Source organism: Mauremys reevesii, linkage group 3, assembly GCF_016161935.1.
Source record: "Mauremys reevesii isolate NIE-2019 linkage group 3, ASM1616193v1, whole genome shotgun sequence".
Taxonomy (NCBI): Eukaryota; Metazoa; Chordata; order Testudines; family Geoemydidae; genus Mauremys; species Mauremys reevesii.
The window spans coordinates 184,046,670-184,067,015 of NC_052625.1; the positions used below are offsets into that span (position 1 = coordinate 184,046,670).

General features: G+C 41.4%; 1 long non-coding RNA gene across 1 annotated transcript; it reads left to right on the plus strand.

Moving 5' to 3' along the window:
• Window positions 1-883: 883 nt before the first annotated feature.
• LOC120401836 lies at window positions 884-19,203 on the plus strand. Its single transcript, XR_005596769.1, has 2 exons — window positions 884-1,023; window positions 18,808-19,203. It is a non-coding gene; the product is annotated as an uncharacterized LOC120401836 (long non-coding RNA).
• The last annotated feature ends 1,143 nt before the right edge of the window (window positions 19,204-20,346 follow it).

Below are 20,346 nucleotides of genomic sequence, written 5' to 3' on the forward strand. Positions count from 1 at the left end.
ATACCTGTCAGTAAGTATGTCTGTAACAATATGGACACACACAAAAATTCCCCCAGGAGTAGAGTTAAAGAAACCCCTACAACAACCCAATTCCTGTTTCTCTGCCCCTTCCCCAGAGCCCAGCCAGGGGGCCAGACACCCACAACCCCTTCCCCCCAACCCCCATAGACCAAACCAGCCAATTCACCTGAATCCCCTCCTCCCCAGAGCCCAACTGCAGGGCACCCCCAGTGCAGATACCTGCACCCCATCCCCCCAGAGGCCAGCTACAGAGCCCCCTTTGCCTGAGCTCAGGGATCCAGAGGGAGAAACAGCCTGATGCTTCGTCCCAGGTTCACATAGAGTTTCCTGTGTGCCGCCCTCTCCTTCCCTCAGGGTGTGCTGGGAACTGCAGCTGCCAAGAACCCTTTGGCTCCCTCCCCCTGGCAGTGTCTTCTATGTGCGAGTTGGCCTCTGCTGGGTCCAGCAGGCCCTAGTGGCAGCTAGCAGCACTGCAGCCCATTTCTCTGGAGGAAGGGAAATTCTGCATGCACAATGTTAATTTCTTCAAAATTCTGCATTGCGCAGTGCTGCAGAATTCCCCCAGGAGTAAACCTTCGTTACTATTATTTTTATTTAATGTATTATTAGTATTTCCGTAGCACCTAGGAACCCCAATCAGGGATAGGAACTGTGCAAGCACAATGTAAGAGACAGTCCCTATCCTGAGGTGACTACCCATTATGGTTCAGCAAACTAGGGTTGTGCTGTACACTTCTTTAGTTTAGGTTTTGAGTGAGGTTTGTGACATCAGTGAGTGACTGATAGCAAAACCATGAGCATCACAATTAACATGGAAAGGTCTGTTCATGCTTCCCTGTAGAACTCTGCCAGTGCCCCTCAGTTCTGATTTACTATTTTCAAACTGTCTGCTGGGATTTTGGTGGCAAGAAACAAACTTGGATTACAGGAATGAGGGACCTAAGCAGATTTTAACCTAGCTCTATGGAGGCAAAATGTTAGTGTATGAGCCCACTGTACCATGTAAGTATTCTGAAAACAACCTCAGGTATTCTTTTATAATACATTACTACACCTAGGTTAGCAAAGCTCTCTATAGCAAGTCACGAGTGCTCAATAAATGAATACAGAGTGCCATCTTTAAACACCCGGTGCAGTAAATGTCTCCATGATTAGATGCTTTTCAACCATAAAGTTTTTAAATAGGCTTTAGTACGTTCCAACTTGAAAATAACCGGTGCTGCTAGCCTACATTTATCCTCCAGGTCTGACAATTAAAAGTTCCAAAATGTAATAAATTCCTTCTTACCTGGTTTTGCTCAGTCAGTAATGTAAAACTGACACTCAATATCCTCCAAAGAGTGAATGGATTTGATGTCTCTGAATTGATTTCTTCCTGTTATCAAAGTCATATGCATAGACAGTTTTCAACTGTACCATAACTCAATCTTTTAGTTTCAAACAGCTGATGGCATTCTGGCTGCCTCTCAGCATCTCACAGTGAATCAGTTGGAGCTGGGGAGATGATCTGAATTGCACAGTACAGAAAAGTTGCACCATAATTAATTATCATCAGGAACACTGGTTCACTTTTGGGAAAAATGATTTATATTGCAGGTAGCACTCAGCCAAGATCAAGCCCCTTTTTATTAGGTCCAGTGCAAACACACAAGAGACAGTCACTGCCCCAAAGTGCTTGCAGTCTAACTAGACTAGTCAGACAAAGAGAGACACATATAGAAATGACTTGGGAGAAGAGACAGAGCCAGGTGTCTCACTCCCAGCACAGTACCCTATCCACTAGATCACATTGCCTCATCCTATTTTGAAGGTATTTGCCAGTCAAATTTCCACTCCTTTTCCAGTTTTGTATTTTTAGAAGACACACATCTGACTGTTGGCGCATATGTGCTCTAGTGCTTCTCTAAGAGATTGTGATTCCCCATGTTGAGAGAACATTATTTTAATCTATGGTCAGTCCTCAGAATCCACAATTCAACCTATGAATTGAATTTTGTGGAGGATCACTGCCCTTGAATTGATCTATTGTGGACTGTGGTGGTCAGTATCACACCTTTTAGTTAGGCGGTCTGTGGAGACAGTCACAACTCCTATCAGGGCGTTTGCCTCTGCTGACGTTCTTCCACACTCTCAGAAAAGTAGCCCATTATCCCAAGAAAAGGATGATCACTGGACACAGGCCCGCAGTGTTGTCCTTTGAGAACTCTACGGCTGCCCAGGGCAGAGAGCAGCACTCCACTGATTCCCCAGTCCTGCCGCATGCAGGAAAGCCTGGAGGCATAAGTCACCTCGTGTAGCTTGTAATGTTTGTTTCTATACTTGGCAGACTCCTAAGTCTCAGGAATGCACATCCTTGAATTAGAACTATCTCTGCAGTGTAGGCAATCATTACATCTGATTAGGAAGCATGAAAAGAAACACACATGTGGTTGAATCCGCTCCTCTGAAGTCTGTGGCTTTTTGCTGACAGGAAGGAAATCCTTTAAAAAACATACTTTTTACAGAGTTCACATCATTTTTGAAACTATGTGGGCCAAATCCTGCCCTCACTTACACCCAATCAGGGGATTGGTTAGCCCACAGGGGTGCAGGAAGCTCTGCAGGAAGAATTTGGACCCTTTGTTTTGTTTTTCACCAGCAATTCTTATTCTTAAAATGCACATATTCTGTTTGGTTTTTTTTTTAATTTTGTAAAGAGTTTGCCAGGTCTGAATGTGGCAGAGCTGGGAGATCTGTTGTGGAAAGCTTTAATCTGGCTACAGTCATAAGGAAAGGTGCAAAGACCGCAGTGTTCCCTTCTCCTACAGTGTATGTGAGTTAACTAAAATTGGTGTTTACATTTTTCCTTTTGGACATGATCCAAAGCCCCATTGTCTTTCCATTGACCCCAGTGGGCAGGCCCTTGGGAATCATTCTTGCTTTCTTGGCTGTCCTTGAAATCCATTGTTATTACCAGAAGTTCGATATCTTCTATATCTCTATATCGGAAGATGGTATTTCTGCATATGATGTAATAGTGCAGATTAGGCTGTGTTTGCAGGGCTGCTACTTATACTGATCATAATGCAAAATGCTGCCTGTGTTCAGCATAGATAAATTGGTAACAGGACAGGCAGAGCATGACCATTGTACCTGTGAACAGACCTACTTTCTCAGAAACCAACATTTTTTAAATTAGTTTGTACAAGAAGTGGGTAAAGCAATTTTGAACTATCTGATCATCTACCCCTGGAATCCTCATGTTGAAATGAACCTGTTCCAGTGGTTTGGGAATTTTCAATTAACTTCAACAGTGCATTTTTATTTTCATACCCTTCTGCCCAGGATCAGAACCAAAAATACCAAAATACACCGAGACACTGATTCCACAATATTTCTAGCCTTCCCAGAAGCAAAAAAATACTTGTAGTAATTTCAGGAGAAAAGCTATTTACACAAGATTTCCTTTTGCGTTTTACAGGTGTAAGATGTTCAAGAGAGTTTGGATAATTAATGAGACCTGATCTCCAATGCCTCAATCCTGCACCTTTAGAGCCAATGGGAGTTGTTTCCATTTGCTCCAACAGGAGGAGGCTCAGGCTCCATGTCCTTTGACCCATTACTATGGAGCAGTTTCTTTGACATACAGAGACTATGCTTAAAATTAATCCATTGCAAGTAATGCTAAGACAAGTAAGCCTGTGGTGACTTTTAGAGTGAATTTTTCTATTATAAGAAAGGAGCCAGACTGACCATCTAGATGCTTCTGTATTTATCCAGTGAAAGACATGTAATATTGGGAAGTACGCTTGCAAGCGTCTCCATGCTGCGTCCTCTCCTCTCTGACCTGCAGGGTTGGCCTCTAGAGATGAGAGGGCCAGTCAGCCTCCATAATTACAGTGGGTGAGAAATGGGCAATGAGCAACTCATTCCAAAAATTCAGCCCTTCTTTCCATTATCCACAAAGAGCTTTTATGAAAGTATTTGCTATTCCTAATAATTAATTAATCATTGTCAGGAACAAATCTTGGCCAGCTAGTTTGCAAACTGCCGACTACACAGCTTTATTAGTCACAATTCCCACTCTGTGAATGGCCACCTAAGTCCATGATATGGCTTCCACTATATTGTTTCTGCTTCCAACTGGATGATCTAACCTTTTTAAACATGAGGAAAGCTTGCCACCTGAATAAATCATTGCATCATGGCTCTTCTCTGTGACAGGGCAGTGAAGAACTTTAGGGAGGAAGGGAGTAGGTGATAAATAGCACTTGTGAATTTCTGGGCATTTGAAATCACTACCACCACAGCTGGTATCATCGCCAATGGGGCTGGAGTGGGGTGACGTTGGCGGGGGGAGGTAAGGACTATGTGGTACATTCTCCATATACTTCTAATGGTGCTGCGAGGAGGAGGGAGACTAGGAGGGAGGTTTTGTCTGCAGCAGCTGCCAAAACAATAAACAATGGGTGCATGTGTGATATGGCAGGTTCTTGAGTGAGGAGTGAGTAGCAGTCACCTCAGTTTTTGGTCCTCTTCAGCCATTGCTTCGGCAGTGGAGCCTATCTGCTTGGTTCTCCCAACTGTGGTGATGGGTTGGCTTTGGTTTCCAGTGGCCTATAAATGTTTACATGTTCCAGGCTAACATCACAAGGAAACAGCCTGTAGACTTCACTTAAACAAGAAAACTGAGACTCCTCCATGAATCCCAATGTTCACAAAGGTCTGTCATAAGCCCCCTCCAGCTTATCAGCGGGCCACATGCCAATTACACAGGCAGATGATCAGGTGCACTGTTTTACTACTACCAGGCTCGGGACCCCACTGCTTCCTCTCGGAGTGGTGGTGGTTACACAGCCCTTCTCACCACAATCTCCACGCTACTGCTGGTCATTTTTATTTCTTTTTTTTGTTTTCCTTCTTTTCCTCTCAACCTCCTTCCTTTGCTTTCCCATTGCCAACCCACAAAGAGCTTCCAAAGTGGCAGTGGGAGCATTTGCAGTGAGAATACATCAGTGAGTATTCACAGCTGGGGGCATTCTGAGAGAGAAAATTACTCTTCTCAGGGTATGGCTACACTTGCGAGTTGCAGCGCTGGTGGAGGCTTTCCAGCGCTGCAATTAGTAAGTGGCCACACCTGCAGGGCACTTCCAGCGCTGCAACTCCCTGGCTGCAGCGCTGGCCGTACACCTCACTCAGCATGGGGAATAAGGATTGCAGCGCTGGTGCTGCAGCGCTGGTCATCAAGTGTGGCCACACACCAGCGCTGTTATTGGCCTCCAGGGTATAAGGGTGTATCCCAGAATGCTTTTAACTAAATTACTCCCTTTGTTTTGTTATGCAGCCTCTCTTTGTTTTGTTGTGAACCTCCGGAGCTCCGTTGCTCTACCGGAGCTGCTTATCAGCTCCTGTTTGCTGTGATCAATCTGTGAACAATCAAATGAGATCCTCCTCCCTGCGTGATTCACAGGGGTTGAGTGTTTGCATTTTGCTTGACCAGCAGCGAGAAAAGGAGTCATTCACAGGGGTTGAGTGTTTGCTTTGCTTGAGAGAAACGGGTAGAGGGGGCAGAGGGGGGAAAGAGAGTATGTTGGATGCAGGCTGTTTGCAGTTAACAGTAAGGGGGTGGGAAAATTTTCTGATTTTGCACAGTGTCAGTTCCAAAAATCCACTCTCTCTTCTCCCCCCCCCCCGGTCCCTGTCACACTGCCCCACACCCCCCTCTTTTGAAAAGCACGTTGCTGCCACTTGAATGCTGGGATAGCTGCCCATAATTCATCACTCCCAACAGCGCTGCAAATGCTGCAAATGTGGCCACACTGCAGCGCTGGTAGCTGTGAGTGTGGCCACACACCAGCGCTGGCCCTGCACAGCTGGACGATTTGTAAGTGTAGCCATACCCCAAGAGTCCATGGAAAAAATGACTTGGATTGTTTGTACCTTTTCTCTGAATCCACCCACACCTAATCGTGAACATTCCAACTTGTTTCATCTAGGTAGCTATTTATATGGCCCTCATAACCATAGTATATGAGCTCCCAACTGTTACTGACGGATTGGTGCACCTCAGTCCCTCCTGTTTTCTGCCTGTGGCACTCCATCGGTTATCTGCTGAGAGCTGTAATACTTTCATCCATTTCTGGTTGTTGAGTTTGGTGCGGAGGCGGATGAGTTGTGTTTAGTGGTCTGTGATATATAGGAGGTCAGACTTGATGATCTGGTGGCCTCTTCTGACCTTAAACTCCATGATTCTGTCCTCACAACATTATGAAGAAGCAAAGCATTATGCCCACTTTACAGATGGTGAAGTGAGGCACAGGGTTTACTAAGTAGCTTGCCCAAGGGCACACAGGAAGCGGCTGAGACAGGAAGTGAACCCAGATCACCTGAATCTAAGTGCCATTATCCCCTGCACCATTCTTTCACTTTGTCCAGTCTCCTGGGACTGCCAACAAAAGTGAACACAATGGTCCTCTGTGGACTAGATTCAACTCTACCACTAGAAGTAGACTTTCCCGGCTGTGCTACTGAATGAAGAATGAATTAATACTTGCTTTAAAAAAAAAAAAAAAAGAGAAAGAGAGGAATTATCACTATTTAAACCAGGCTCACTTACTCAAGCACAATATTTACAGTGGGGATATGCATTATTGCTAACACATTACACAATGCCTAGAGTAAGTGGAAGCTACTGTCTACATTGGGAACAATAGAAAGCAGAAGTGCTAAACACACCATTTCACTTTCAATTTCACAGACAAATCTACATTTTTGCATGATTGCTTACACCCTCAAAATCTGTTTTTCTCTCTGTTTTGAGCAAATGTCTATTTTACACTGAAAATGTGAAATCCACAAATAATCATGATTTTGGGGTGAAATCTATCACCACTTGTAAAACTGGGCTCCCTTCTGCCCTCTTTCACTCAGAAATGGGTTTATTTCTTTCACAAAAAAGGCTGACTTTCACTAGACAACAGTACCATTTTTTTACCATTTAAAAGGTATGTCTCAGTAAAATTTTCCACAGAAATGAGGTCCATTTTGGAGTTCACAATGAGATACAAAAAGCCTTGTGATTCAAATTATGGTGCATCTTGTTGCAAATACTTTGCACCTTACTCATCTCATCCTATGACAATTTGTCATTTCATTTCCAAATGAAATGACAAATTCATTTGGTGATGTCACGTTATCCATACAAGAACTTAGTCTGGGCAGACATTTAAGAGCACCATATACTGTGACTAGGCAAAGAGGCATTTGTGTCATAGCAAACTGATGCTGCATTTCCTTCCTCTAGTGCAATTTCCCTAGCCTTGATGACTGTGTTGTCGTTATTAACATATCATACCCTACATCCTGTTAATTCTCAGTAAGATGCTAAGCCGCTGGAAGCTTCTGCAGAATGCCAGTATGGAAACAAGCTCCCACACACATAGCCTAATGTAACAACAATCCACAATTATTGGTAAGAAAGTTTCATTTTGGGGGCTGGTAGGGGGGCAGGTTTTAAGAAACTATAAATCTTTCTAGTCTCACGACAAAACATCACTCAGTCTGAAGGAAAAAAGGTAGCTCCAATGCCAGCCTCTGACTTTTGGGGGCTTGATTTGGCAAAAGGACCACACTCTTTGCGTGTCCTTTCTCTCCTTCTTCATGCTGTGCATCATTTCAGCTGACAGATTTACACAGGAAACCTGCCTCAGTGAGGCCTACCGTAGTTGGTGGCAAACAAGAATATGAGGGAATTAACTTCTGGCCTGCTGACAGTGGTTAAATCTGCCAAAGCAGAGCTGGGTAATTTGGTTTCTTTCCTTTGTTGATTTCGTGCCAGCCCACAAGAGAGGATTAAGCAGCTAAATTCTGCATGGAGAACTCTACCCCTTTCACTCAAATCCTATTGTCTTGATAGAATGACAGTAGCTAGTTGTGCCAATCTTTAACATCTTGCTGGCATTTCCCCAGAATATATCAGCTTTTGGTCTTTGAAAAGAGGGATTTGTTAAAGAACTAAAGTTAAAAAGAAATAAAAAGTGACAGACAAGGATGAGAAGCCATGGAGTAAAAGTTATGCCTTGTATTAATTAAAGGAACAAAGTTCTCTAATCCTAATATAGACTCTACAGTGAAATGTCAGTAAGTCCCTAACTGTTCTTGTCACTGTAGCACATTAACAGTGTTCACTCCCTATTATTCACAGTGTTTGATTCATTCAGGAGTTCTGCGCTATAGAGCTCTGAGAGGCTCTTCATTCATCTTACTCATTAACTTTGGGTGCAGAACACACTGAAAAATAAAGAAAGTCTTCTGCTTCCCTATAGGCATCACCGCCTCTTGAATAAACTTACTTTAAAAAGGCCAGGGACTGACATAAATTGTTGCCAAAACTTGAACTGAACCCAAACCCTCCTTGAGCTTCAGATCCATATGTTTAATTATCCTTTGAAATTTTAATACCAAAATGCTGTGTGAGAGAGGGGCTAGTTATCATGTTCTTCTGAACAGAATAACTCATAGATTTAATGCCAGGATTGTGACCATCTAATCTGACCTCCTGCATAACATGGGCCATAGAATTTACCCAGTAACGTCAAGCCTTGTGGCTGGGTTTTGGAGAATACCTTTTGGAAGGGCATGCAGTCTTGAGATAAAGATTTCAAGTGATGGAGAAATATTTGTTAAGATTTAATGTTTTTGGAAAGCCAGGAAGGGCTAAATATCTCATGAGGAAGCTTGCTCTCCTGGGAGGTGGAGCCTGGTATTCTACAGATCAAAGATGCTTTTGCAAGTTTGTAAAATGTTCAAGTGCTTTCTTTAAGCGAATGTGTGAAACATTTGCAGTTCATCCTTAAATAGCTCTTGTCTTCATTGCTTGAGTGTGGAAACTTGAATGGGGAAGGGGAGGAAGAGCTAACCAAAGATGATATGCCCCTTTTCCTAAGGAGCAAGCTACAGCTATGTTAAATAAAACAAATCCACAGCCTTAATATATTTTCCTAAAGCCATTCATAAGTGCAACCTGGCTAAGGTAGTTCATTGTAGCTAGCAATTTCCACAAAACTTACTCAGATATTTCCTCTGTTAAACACAGGGAAAAAGTTTCCAGGCCAGTTCCTACAAAAACCATTACCTATGAAAGCAGACTAGTAGAATGGAGAATACTACTTACAGGAAAGACAAACATTAAACTTTAAAGTTGAGAGGAAAGAAAAGCTTATTAATTAATAAATCCATATGTGGACATTTTTTTTCTTTTTACAATTTGCTCCGTATTGCCTGTGGATGTTATGTATATCATGAAATATATCACATCAAGCCACAGGATTCAGTTATTGCTGCAGATCTAGATTCACCAAATTTGAATCTGAGCTTTGGATTCTGCTTATTCTATTGTCTATATAATTTATAACCAGATCTGTGTTTGGAATTCAAATACCCTCAACATGTGAGATGTCCAGAGCAGGGTTTCCATTTGTGCCCATGTCTATACAAAGCAGACTTTTTCTTTTCTTTTTAAAGGAACAAAAGTCCAAGCAATGTTTTTAGACAGATGGAATAAAGTGATAAGGAAGTGGTAGTAAGGTAACGTAAACCAACAAACTAGGGGCAAAAATCCTAAATCCATGAAAATCAAAGGCAACTTTTCCATTGTCTTCAACAGGGCCAGAATTCCACACTAGAAAATGTTCTCTTTTGCATGATTTTATTTTATTGGTACGAGCTAGTGACACAACAGCAGAGTCTTACTCTTTAGTGAAAAAAGCCAATCACAAATTAGACTTGTTAGCATTATTATCAAATCTAGGCATTCACAGCTCACTTATCCCCATAGTACACAACCTCACCCAGGAGCTATTCTATGAACATATAACATAATTTGTTCCTGAACACGCATTTTCAAGGTGCTGAACTGGGGTTGAGCTCTAGCACTCTCACTAAATACAAGGAGAGCCACAGGTGGAATTTCCTGTATTGGCCTGCTCCCATGGAAGCCAACAGGAATTTTACTATAGATTTCAATGGAAGTAGAGCTAGGTCAGTGCTGTGTGCTTTAGAAAATCCTATCCTATGGATCTAAAACCTCATATAACACTTAAAAATATGCTCCAACCACTGTAGTCTTACTCCAATTATTTTCACCTGGGAAAATCAGAGAATAATTTTTGGTCAAAGTAGTCCTAACATACAGGAAGAACTCATTAGTCTAATGCATTGGATGTGTGTGTTAGCTCGACACCTCTCTAGCACTGTGAATATTCACCCGAGAGCTTTTGTTGTCCCTTATGTGGCTTGATTGGCATAAGGAAGCCAGAATCTGGATCATTGTTAGGAAAATATTTCAGTAATGCAATGATCCCAAACCCTGGAAATAGCCATATGCAGTGGAAGCAAACTTGGCCACACTGCTGGGAGTACATAGCTGCATAACACCCAAATCCATATCTGATACTGAAGAGTTAATACTGGGTGGATCGCTAAGTGAGGAGATCCAGGCATTCCAGCGTCTCTCCCCATCAATGGCTGTTGTGCAATCTATCTCTGTAAGAATTTCTGTTTCACCTGCCACCATATTATCTGAGCACCTCACACATGTTAATGAATTTATCTTCAGAACTCCTCTGTCAGGATAGGGATGGGAGAAATTAAGTGACTTGACACTATCATCTAATAATTTTGTGACACAGCTTGGACCTGACAGCAGCTTTTTTGATTCACCAGTCCATATGCTAGTCACATGACCATTTACCTTCCCTCTTAGCATGTAATTCTCAACCATGACTGGTTGCCGCAGAGGGAAGTGTGGTATGCCTCTCTCACACAATGCGAAAGGTCACTGAACTGGTAAGTGAAGAAACTGAAGAAAATCTCTGTTTTAACTTTTGTTGTTGTGGTGGTTGTTGCAAATGCATCTTGCCTTGAAAATGGCCCTATTTTCAGTCATTACATTATCCACTTTTGAGGGTATTATCATCCTTTTCATTTTTTGTTTGTTTTCTTTTTGCAAATGCTGGGGGGAAACATTGTTTTTGAAGTCAGTGGTGTGGGGTTACTGTAGATTCACGTAGGGGTGAATGAGATCAGTCTGGCCCATTTTGTTTTCAAATACACAACAAAATATGAAATAAGTCATATTTGAGAGCTTTCAAATTTATTGCAAAAAATCCTGCAGATCTGTATTATTGTCCAGCTGGATCTCAATAGTGAATATGTATTAATGATGTTTCAGCATAGTTTCAGCATAATTCCCCTAATCAGATACATTTTTTGCAAGCCCCAAAGATATAAGGCTTACATAGAAAAAGAAGCCCTCTGCTTCCTCATAAAAGAAAGGGGGGAAGCTAGCTTTGGCAGACTTTATTTACATTATAATTTTGCACCAGTGCAGTTCTGTACATTGTTTTATGTGATATTGTTTGGAACCTGCTTGTGTTCTGTTTTTGGCAAATTTATTATATGGTTCGTGTAAATATATTTATGAAGGAGTAGAGAAGTGTGAAAGGTTGTTATTATGCACATGTGGTACAATACAGATGGAAAAAAGTTCGAATTGCAAAATATAAATTAGAGAGATAAAACAAATGTATAAGTACAAAGAAAGAAAAGAAAAATGTTACAAATGTCAAAAGGGCTTATGTAGACATACCACACGTTTTACCCATTGAATAGCTTCAGGGTGAGTCTAGAAAATCCTCCTGATAGACCAGCATGAGACAAGCAGCCATTCACTAAGTGTGCAGCATCCTCAACTGCCCTGCAGCTACACAGAGGCCTGTTCTTCAGTCCCCAGGTTTGGTCATTTACCAAACACCTCACCCACTCCACTAAAATGACTGCGTTTGCACCTAAGATAGCGTGGCAGCTTGAAGCCGGGAGTCTCTCATCAGGCTGAGTGATGAGGAAGGAATTTCTTGCAAAAGGAGCAGCTCATTCCCGTTCTGTTCGCCATAGCATAACAGTGTCTGCTGCGGAAACAGTCGGTAACGTAGTCCAGATTGGTCTTCTGCTGATGAGTTGGGAGTGAGGTACTTCCCGCATATCTCTGAAAAGTGGCTGTTGTGGCACCTCCTAGATTTTGTCAAGGCGGTTCTTTGCTGCAATACAGTGCCTGACATTAGGTGGTGGAATATTAGAAAGGGCTGGTAGCCACTTGGCATTTGTTAGGCTCATAATCCCTGTTGTTATCTTCATCGTCAGGGGTACTGGAACTATTTTTATACTTGGGATTCTGAAAATGGAAACCAAGTATTTGACTGTTATTACTACTTCAAGCCAAGGGGTAATGCCGCATCCCCAACACCCCTAGTTCCAACATCCCAGTCATAGTTTTATTTATTTGCACTTCAACAAGCTTTGTATGGGAAGAGTTTATCCACACATAAGCACAGTATTCTCCAATTGAGTAGAAGAGAGCTAAAGCTGAGTTGTGCAGTGTTTGCACATTAGCATCCCAAGTTGAGCCTGAAAGCTTAAGAGGTCATTTCCACTCATTATCTTCTGAGCTACCTTGGTGAGATGGTTCATAGATAAGTGTGTGAGCTAGAGTTACTCTTGGATTTACAGGCTTTGGGGCATGTGCCAGTCTGTCTCTATTCAAAAAAGATATTGAGTTCTTAGGAAACATTAGGTGAAAAGTAATAGACTGGGAAAAGTGGATCACCCTGAGATGACAGGTAGTGAACTCTGACTGGGCAGTGAGCCCAAATTCAACAACAGTAGGATGACTGTCTGAGTAGAGATTGTGTGGGCAAAAGCAGGCACTCTGTCCAGGGGTCTTGCCTCACTTTTCTGAGGTTCTGGACCCAGAGCGGAGCTGATTTTACAGGACTACACCTAAGTAGCAGTAGAAATAACTATGTGTAATTGGACTTGGCAGCACCCAGACTGGAGAAGCTGACTTCATGGACTCTGACCTGGCAGTTATGGAGTTGACTGTGGGGAACCAGGCCAGGCAACAACTGAGTTGACTTCACAGAACCAAACTGGGCTATAACAGAGGTGATGCAGATGATTTCCCTGAACTAGGACCTTGTGGCATGGTAGAGCTAATTTTGAAGGACTTGGTCCTAGTAGTTGCAGATTGTACAGGAACTTGGTGGTATGGAATTCACAAGAAAAAAGGAACCACCTTCTGGTGCCCACTTGGCCATCCCTGAATATAACTGAATTTGTGAACTTTAAGTGGGTGAGGATTGTTTTATGAATGGCCTTTCTAGCCCGCAACAAGCTAGGCAATTATTAACTGGGACTGTAGTGTCAGCCATTTCATACACTGTTTGGATTTTGCTCTTTTTGTCATAAATAGTTGTTTATCTTGTTTTCCCAAACAGAAAGTATTTTTGGTTTCATAAATGCAATCATTTGATGTATTTTAAATAGAACTCATAGACGTCATCTGAACTGACTACTACTAATAACACCTGGCAGAAGGGTGACATTTATTTGGTGAACTACAAGAGATGATGCTATATGCTATTTACAGCTCATCATGCTTCCTGTTCTTACTTCAGCATATATTTTATGGGTCTGAATATTACCAAGGGTCACTTCTTTAAATTCTAAAAAAACTCCAACATTCTAGGCATTATTTGATTCTGACCACTGCAGGGAAGAAATCTAATGTCAACTGTTTGCTAGCATTTTAAAATCAGATAGATCTCAATTCTTATAGGTCAAATGTAAGTGTTGAGAGGTATTCTTACATATAAAGGTACTTGGAACCCTAGTGTGATGCATTATATTAATTATTGAAATGAAATGTCTTTGAAAAATTAAATGAATCATTTAATGATCCACTTTTTTGTGTGTGTGTGGAGGGAGGGAATTGCTAGGCTGACATTCTGAAATGACATTTGAATTACCTATTTCACCAACTCTGGATTTTCAAATGTTTTTAATTCTCCTTTTCTGACCTAGCCTTAGGCTGATAAAAAAAGATAACATGAACCTAAGAGCCATGGCAAATTAGTTTATCATCACTACCAACACTACCGTCAAACAATCCAGGAAGCCTTCCAGCAAGGATTAACAGTATAATAAAGTTGCATCTAACATTTCTTGTGTTCATTTAACTTGAACGTTTGCTGGCAATGTTGAGTGTATTTTATTAAAGGTAACTGCACAATTACCTTGAAGGAATAAAGCTTAAGCCTATTAAGTTACTAAACATTCAAGTTCCATGGTGAACTTAAGAGGCTTGATTCTGTTTGGAGTGATATAGGCGTGGATTACTGGCTGCATATTTTATAAACTCAGCCATTGCTCATTCATGCATACTTTGTTTGCAATAACGCCCACCCCATACTTCAGACGATTTTTAAACTCTGTTGGAACCTCTGTATCTGCAAAAGCGGGGAAGAAATTCCATGATAATAGTGTCTTGAATGTTTCCTGCTTCTGGCTGGGCCAGTAATAGTGCAAGAAAAAGGCATTTCATCACTCTGCTTTCCAATACTAATAATGATACTATGGGCCAAATTGTGCCAGGTATTGATGGCAGTACAAAGGGCTGGGTTCAGTTTTCTAGGGGTTTTCTTAAAGACTTAACTAACACTGGCTCGAACCCCCTCCCAGAAACCTGGGAAATTATATCTGCAACCGTGGAGGCCCTTGATGGGCAATACTTCCCCACTCGCAAACACTGAGTCCAGGAGTTTTAACACACAGAGAAATTTGTTATGGGGGGAGGGAATGGAGGTGACAGAATAAACTAGGAAAAAACAACCATTATTAAAACAGCAAATTCTACAAGGGAAGACTCCCACCACCACAGGGAGCCTTAACATTAGTTCCAACCTGATTCTCCTGGCAACTGTGAGTGGCTGGTGCATTCTAGCTGCTTCCCTCCTCTCCAGTTCCCCTCTCACAGTTAGTTGTCTTAGGCTGGAGAAGTCCACGGATGTTGGAAGGCAGATCAGTGCTTCTTCGGCTGCTCTGGGGACTCTACTGCCTGACTCACCTGCTGTGGTTTCAGCTTTAGTTGCTGGGTAGGGAGGCCCACAGTGGAATCCCTTAGGTAGGCTGCTGCTCTCTCTCTGTGACTTCAGCACAAGCTGCCTCAGCTCTGCTCCAGCCGCTGCTGCTCTACACCATCTGTCGTCTTGAACTGCTGCCACTGCTCTGCACTGTCTGCCCCCTCAAAGCTGCACCATCAGCTCTTGTACCATCCATTGTTCTGCAGCACTCTCCACTCAGCTATTAGAGAGGGCCGGGTGGTATTTAGGACCCTTTACAGAATCATGAGTACCAGAAAGGCACTCCCAGCAGAAAGTAGCAGCCTTTCCCCCTCCCTCCCTGCCTCTCTTTCCCTCTTCTCAGCTCTGTCCAGGCTCCCTAATCCAATGGTGTCTGAAAGCAGTCTCAGTCAGAGTGACCCCAGGCGCATTCAGTTTCAGTGTCTTGTGCTTGGATTTCCCAGCAAGGTCATTAACACAAAATGTAACTGTACTTTAACCAAAATGCCCCACACAGTTACATAACTAAAATGCAAATGAGGCCTGGCCCATTCAGTCAATTCCCCTTGCTCTGCAACAGATGCTGACAGATTGCTCCCTCCCCAGTGCAGTTCTTCAGCAGCTCTGGGCTGCTGTCTCCCATCTCACCAACCAGTGGCAATAGTGAGTTCCCTTTTCTGTAAGCCTTCAGGCCTCAGAAGATGAGGCCGTGAAGAGGATTAGTAGACTAATCTTCATATCTGTGCAGTGATTGTGGATGCTCCTTGCTCACAGGAAATACCAAAACTGGCTGCTGCTGGCCATCTGTCCACGCCAACACCTGTCATCCAGATATTTATAGCTGGAATAGTGCCATGACTGCTGATCCATATGCAATGCATACCACATGCCTACTGACTGTCTTAGGGAACATGGGAGTGGATACATCAGACAGAAAGTTAACAGCATAATTAAAGGGGGGGAAAGAGGGGAAAAAATCTCACCCTTAACCTTTTATCTTATCCTTTCCTCATGTTTTTCCTCTTATTTGCTATGCCGATGGTGCTAAAAGCTTATGAGGCAATAATACTTGATCATATTAACCCTGGCAATGTTTTTCAGGTAATTAAGTTGGACATCAAATATCTGACTCAATCTTTAAGGTACTAAGTTACCGGATTGTTCTATCTGGTGGTATTTTGGAGGAAACCCTGGGTAACAGGTAGCTAGAGAAGTACAACACAAGCCAAATCAAAATGTCATGCCCATCATCTTGAAATTAATCATTTCTGGAAGTGACAGCTGTGCTGGTATGCACTGAAAGACTTAACAATGGAACTCTCACTACACCCAAAACTTGGTTGTATCACTTCTGGGTTATCATCAGTTGTAGCACTTACTTTTGTTATAGACTCTGGCTGCACCACAACACAATATAGAGTTGAAGCGGGATCCAAACCCAGGCCTCCCTCCAAACCTAGACTAAGACAGTAACCTTGAATATGGTATTTGCAAGAGTAGTATAACACAGCTTTAAACAAGGCTAATTGGTATTGCTGCTACTGCATCATTAGGTGAAGTATTGATTGCCGGAAAAGGTTCTCATCTAAATGTAAAAATTGAAGAATTTGTGAATTAGGATGATAATTTGGTGGAAACTTCTGGACACTTCTTGACTTCAGTAGAGTTATTTCTGATTTAGGGATGCATTCTTGTGGAGTTATACTGAGAATCTGACCTCAAATATCCTTGATTGATAAGATTAATTTACACCCAAAGTGAATTATTGGAATCAAACTCAGCTTCTCTTTGATATTTCTCATGTCAGACATCAACCACATGCAAGAAGCTGATTAGTAAATGTACTTTTTAGTGAAGGGAACTACAGATGTTGGAAATGTAAAAGGGTATGGTATGGAAAGTCTATATCATTTAAATGTATTCCTGTTTATTAAATAAGAAGGTGGGTATTGATATGGCAGATTTATCCCTGGCCTAAGAAGGCTCATCTGAACTTAGATTGATTTTGTTGTGCTTTCCTATGCCAGCAATGAACTTGTCCATTGGTTCCATTCTTAAAGTCTCCCTCCTAGAATCGAAATGTGGCAGAAGTTTCTAGCTAAGAAATCCTGTTAATGCCAAAGTGGTCAAGCTGAACTACAAGACTGTCTAGTTTCTCTTCTTCTTTTTAGTTCCTTTTCCTCCTTCCTTTCGTCTTATATTCCAGTCTCTAGCTTCATACTTTTGTGGCGAGGACATATAATTTATTAAGGATGAAATCAATATGTTTCTATGGAGAACATGCCAAAATCCTATAGAATTTAATATAGAGTGAACCTTCTTATGGATTTTTTTAACCTTCCCTCAGAATTTTACAGGAGGGATAGATTTTTATAGGGCATTTAAAAATATAGAAGGTTGTAATTTTCTATTAAATTCTATAGAGCTTTTCCAGAAATGGGTTTCTTAAATGAGTCCCTTACCCAATGAACCGACATCTGTGAAATCCTTGTGACCACAGTTATGATTTCTGAAACACCCTAAGAAGCCAAATATTAGTTATTTACTTCTCATAAGTAGCAGGATCCATATGTTAGCCTTTTATTCTTAAGTACCAGCGAACCCTTTTATCTTTATCAAAGTATAACTGCTGTTGTCAAACTGCCAAAGATATACTCAAGTGTGAGAACTATGTTTTGCCACATAATATGTGTTCTGTGGTGTATATTTACATGTAAATAGATGTAATGGTCCAAATGTATCCCTGGTGGAATTCCACTAACTTCAGGGGGGCTAATCTAGGGGTGAATTTGAGCCAGTGTGTCTAGCGGTTAGCAGACTGGACTGGAAGTCATGACTCCTGGGTTGTATTCCTTGCTGCTTCCGATGAACTCTTGTACAAGTCACTTAACAACTCTGTGTTTTAGTTTCACCATCTGTAAAATGTATATAATATCTACTTACTTTCCTCACAGTGCTCTTGTGACCTGAGATTTAATTACTTCTGTACAGCTTTTTCAGAACCTTGGATGAAAGGTGCTCCACAAGTGTAAATTATGGCATTCTTTTTATATCTATTGATCCATATATCAAACCTTCCATCTACTTATCCAGAATACTGGAGGCTATAAAATATGCTAATAATTTTATTGTAATCTTGCCAAAGCTAATTCTTCATTACACCCTTGATGTCTATTGTCTAGACCACTTACTAGAGAAATCTGATCAGATTTTATCATCATAAAATAAAATAAAGTTCACCAAATATACTTTTGTTTGGTGTTTTCAATACCTATAATATTCTCAAAGTGGAGAGATGTAGATTTTTCCTGAAATCCAGTAGTTTGCTCTATTTTCTAAATCTATTCTATCTCAGTTTCTATATATGCTAGACACATAACTTGTGAGTCCCCTAAGAGCTTTCCTCTGAGCCTCATGTCCCTTACAATCTCTGATTTACATGTTTTCGGTCAGAATGGTAAATGGAAGACTCCAGCCTTCTCCTTTTTTCATAGGAATTATTCAGAGAGCAGTTTGAAAGGATTGTATTTCCCCTTGGAAATGCTGGGATTTGAATGATTTGAAAAGTCTGGCTCAATTAGAATAATCGTTGAGAACTTCCTTTGCTTTTATGCAGGTAAATCATGGATAATTTAAAAGTAAAATACTTTCAGAAAATGCAAGTCAGAGTCTTTCATCTTTATGACCTCATAATTAACTTTCTATTGTGAGATCTCTCCAGGTTATGGCCACTGATTAAAAGGTTAAAGGTTGAGGAGAAAGTGAAGGGCAGGGAATTACATGCTCCCTTTCCTTTAAAGGGCACTTCCTTTACAGCAGGTATGATAAATACCAATCTTTATTCATGTTACAGGTCTGAATTGGTGCCATATGATGATGAATTCTGATACAAAGACAAGGCAGGACCTGATTTGGATTATATATATGAAAACAGATGGAAAGAAAGAATTTGAAATTGGAAGATGGCAGGGACAGCTGATGGCATTATGATTCCAACGAAGAAGGGAAAAAAATTGGTGTATGTGTGGGGGGAGGAGACAAAAAACGGTTCCTTTACTCCCTGACACCCACACTTCAATCTGGCAAAAAGATGAAAGCTTGTTTTGATCCAGTTCTGTGTAATGTAACAGAGATGGATGATTCATATGAAGGAAGCTGTTTTGACTTCCAGCACATCAAAATAAATTTAATTCCTTCACCTACCTTTGCAGCAAATGTAAAGTGTTGGGAATACAAGCTTTGAGCTCTATACATTTGCACGTCTTTATTCCATAGTCCTTACTCCAGCAAAACTACTGTACAGGGCTGAGGGACTGCGTCCAATGTCTTTGGTATCTGTAAAAAATGCTAAGGGCTGGAGTCCAACTTTAGGCACAATGCTCAGCAAGGGATAGTACAGAAGTTTCACCACCCCAGGAGTAGCCCTAGAAGGCTATGTGCCTCAGGGGACGCTTTTCTGAGTCATAATTCCTCCCTGCTTTATGCTTGCTCTCAAAGGGTGGTAATTTATTTCTGGCCTATAGAACCAGCATATTACTATGTCTCCCACATCCTCATTCAGGCTCAGCTATACTAGCCAGATAGGAGGAAGCTGGAACCAAAGATCATCCCCACTTTCCACTTACTTGAAAGGAATAAGTAGGTGCACAGCTCTTCTCTACCCCTGTGTATCTGGATCCAGGATCAGGTATCCCATGTAGGGTGTAATAGGGATTCTTACTCCCTTTTACTCTCAGGTAGGCCCAGATCCACAAAGATATTTAGGGTCTTAACTTCCACTGATATCAATGGGAGTTAGGAAGCTAAATACCTTTGTGACTCTGAGCTGTACTCCCACTCACAATCTAGCCTGAAGTGAGGTACTGAAGTACCATTTACTTGAGCCTCAAGAGGAAATATTTGGAAATCAAACTGCTTTAATGACATCATGGGTGGAAATGATCAGTCCATTCCCAAGGTTCATGTTTTATCACTTAACCATTTCCTACTGTATATTCACTGTCAACTGTCACTGTTAATTTCTTTCCAGGGTTAAGAAAAATAATAATGTATATGATTTTTAACATGAATGAAACACATTTTATTTAGGTTGGAATATCTCAAGTACTAAACACATTGATTAATTTCCCTAGATAAATATGGGAATTGCTCGCCACACCTGGTACATAAAAATTCTCCAGAGACATCATTTTGGGAAAGAATTATTGCATGTTAGTTGTTTTGCTACAATCCTCTGTCCTTCCATTCCCTGCTGTTTCATACAATGTATATGAATACAAGAGAGACCATAAAGATGATTAAAGCTATTGATCCAGTAGTGAGTACAAGACTTACGGGAAGATTCATAGGCTTACAACACTGACCAGGCAATTATAGGAGCTGGCAGGGGTGG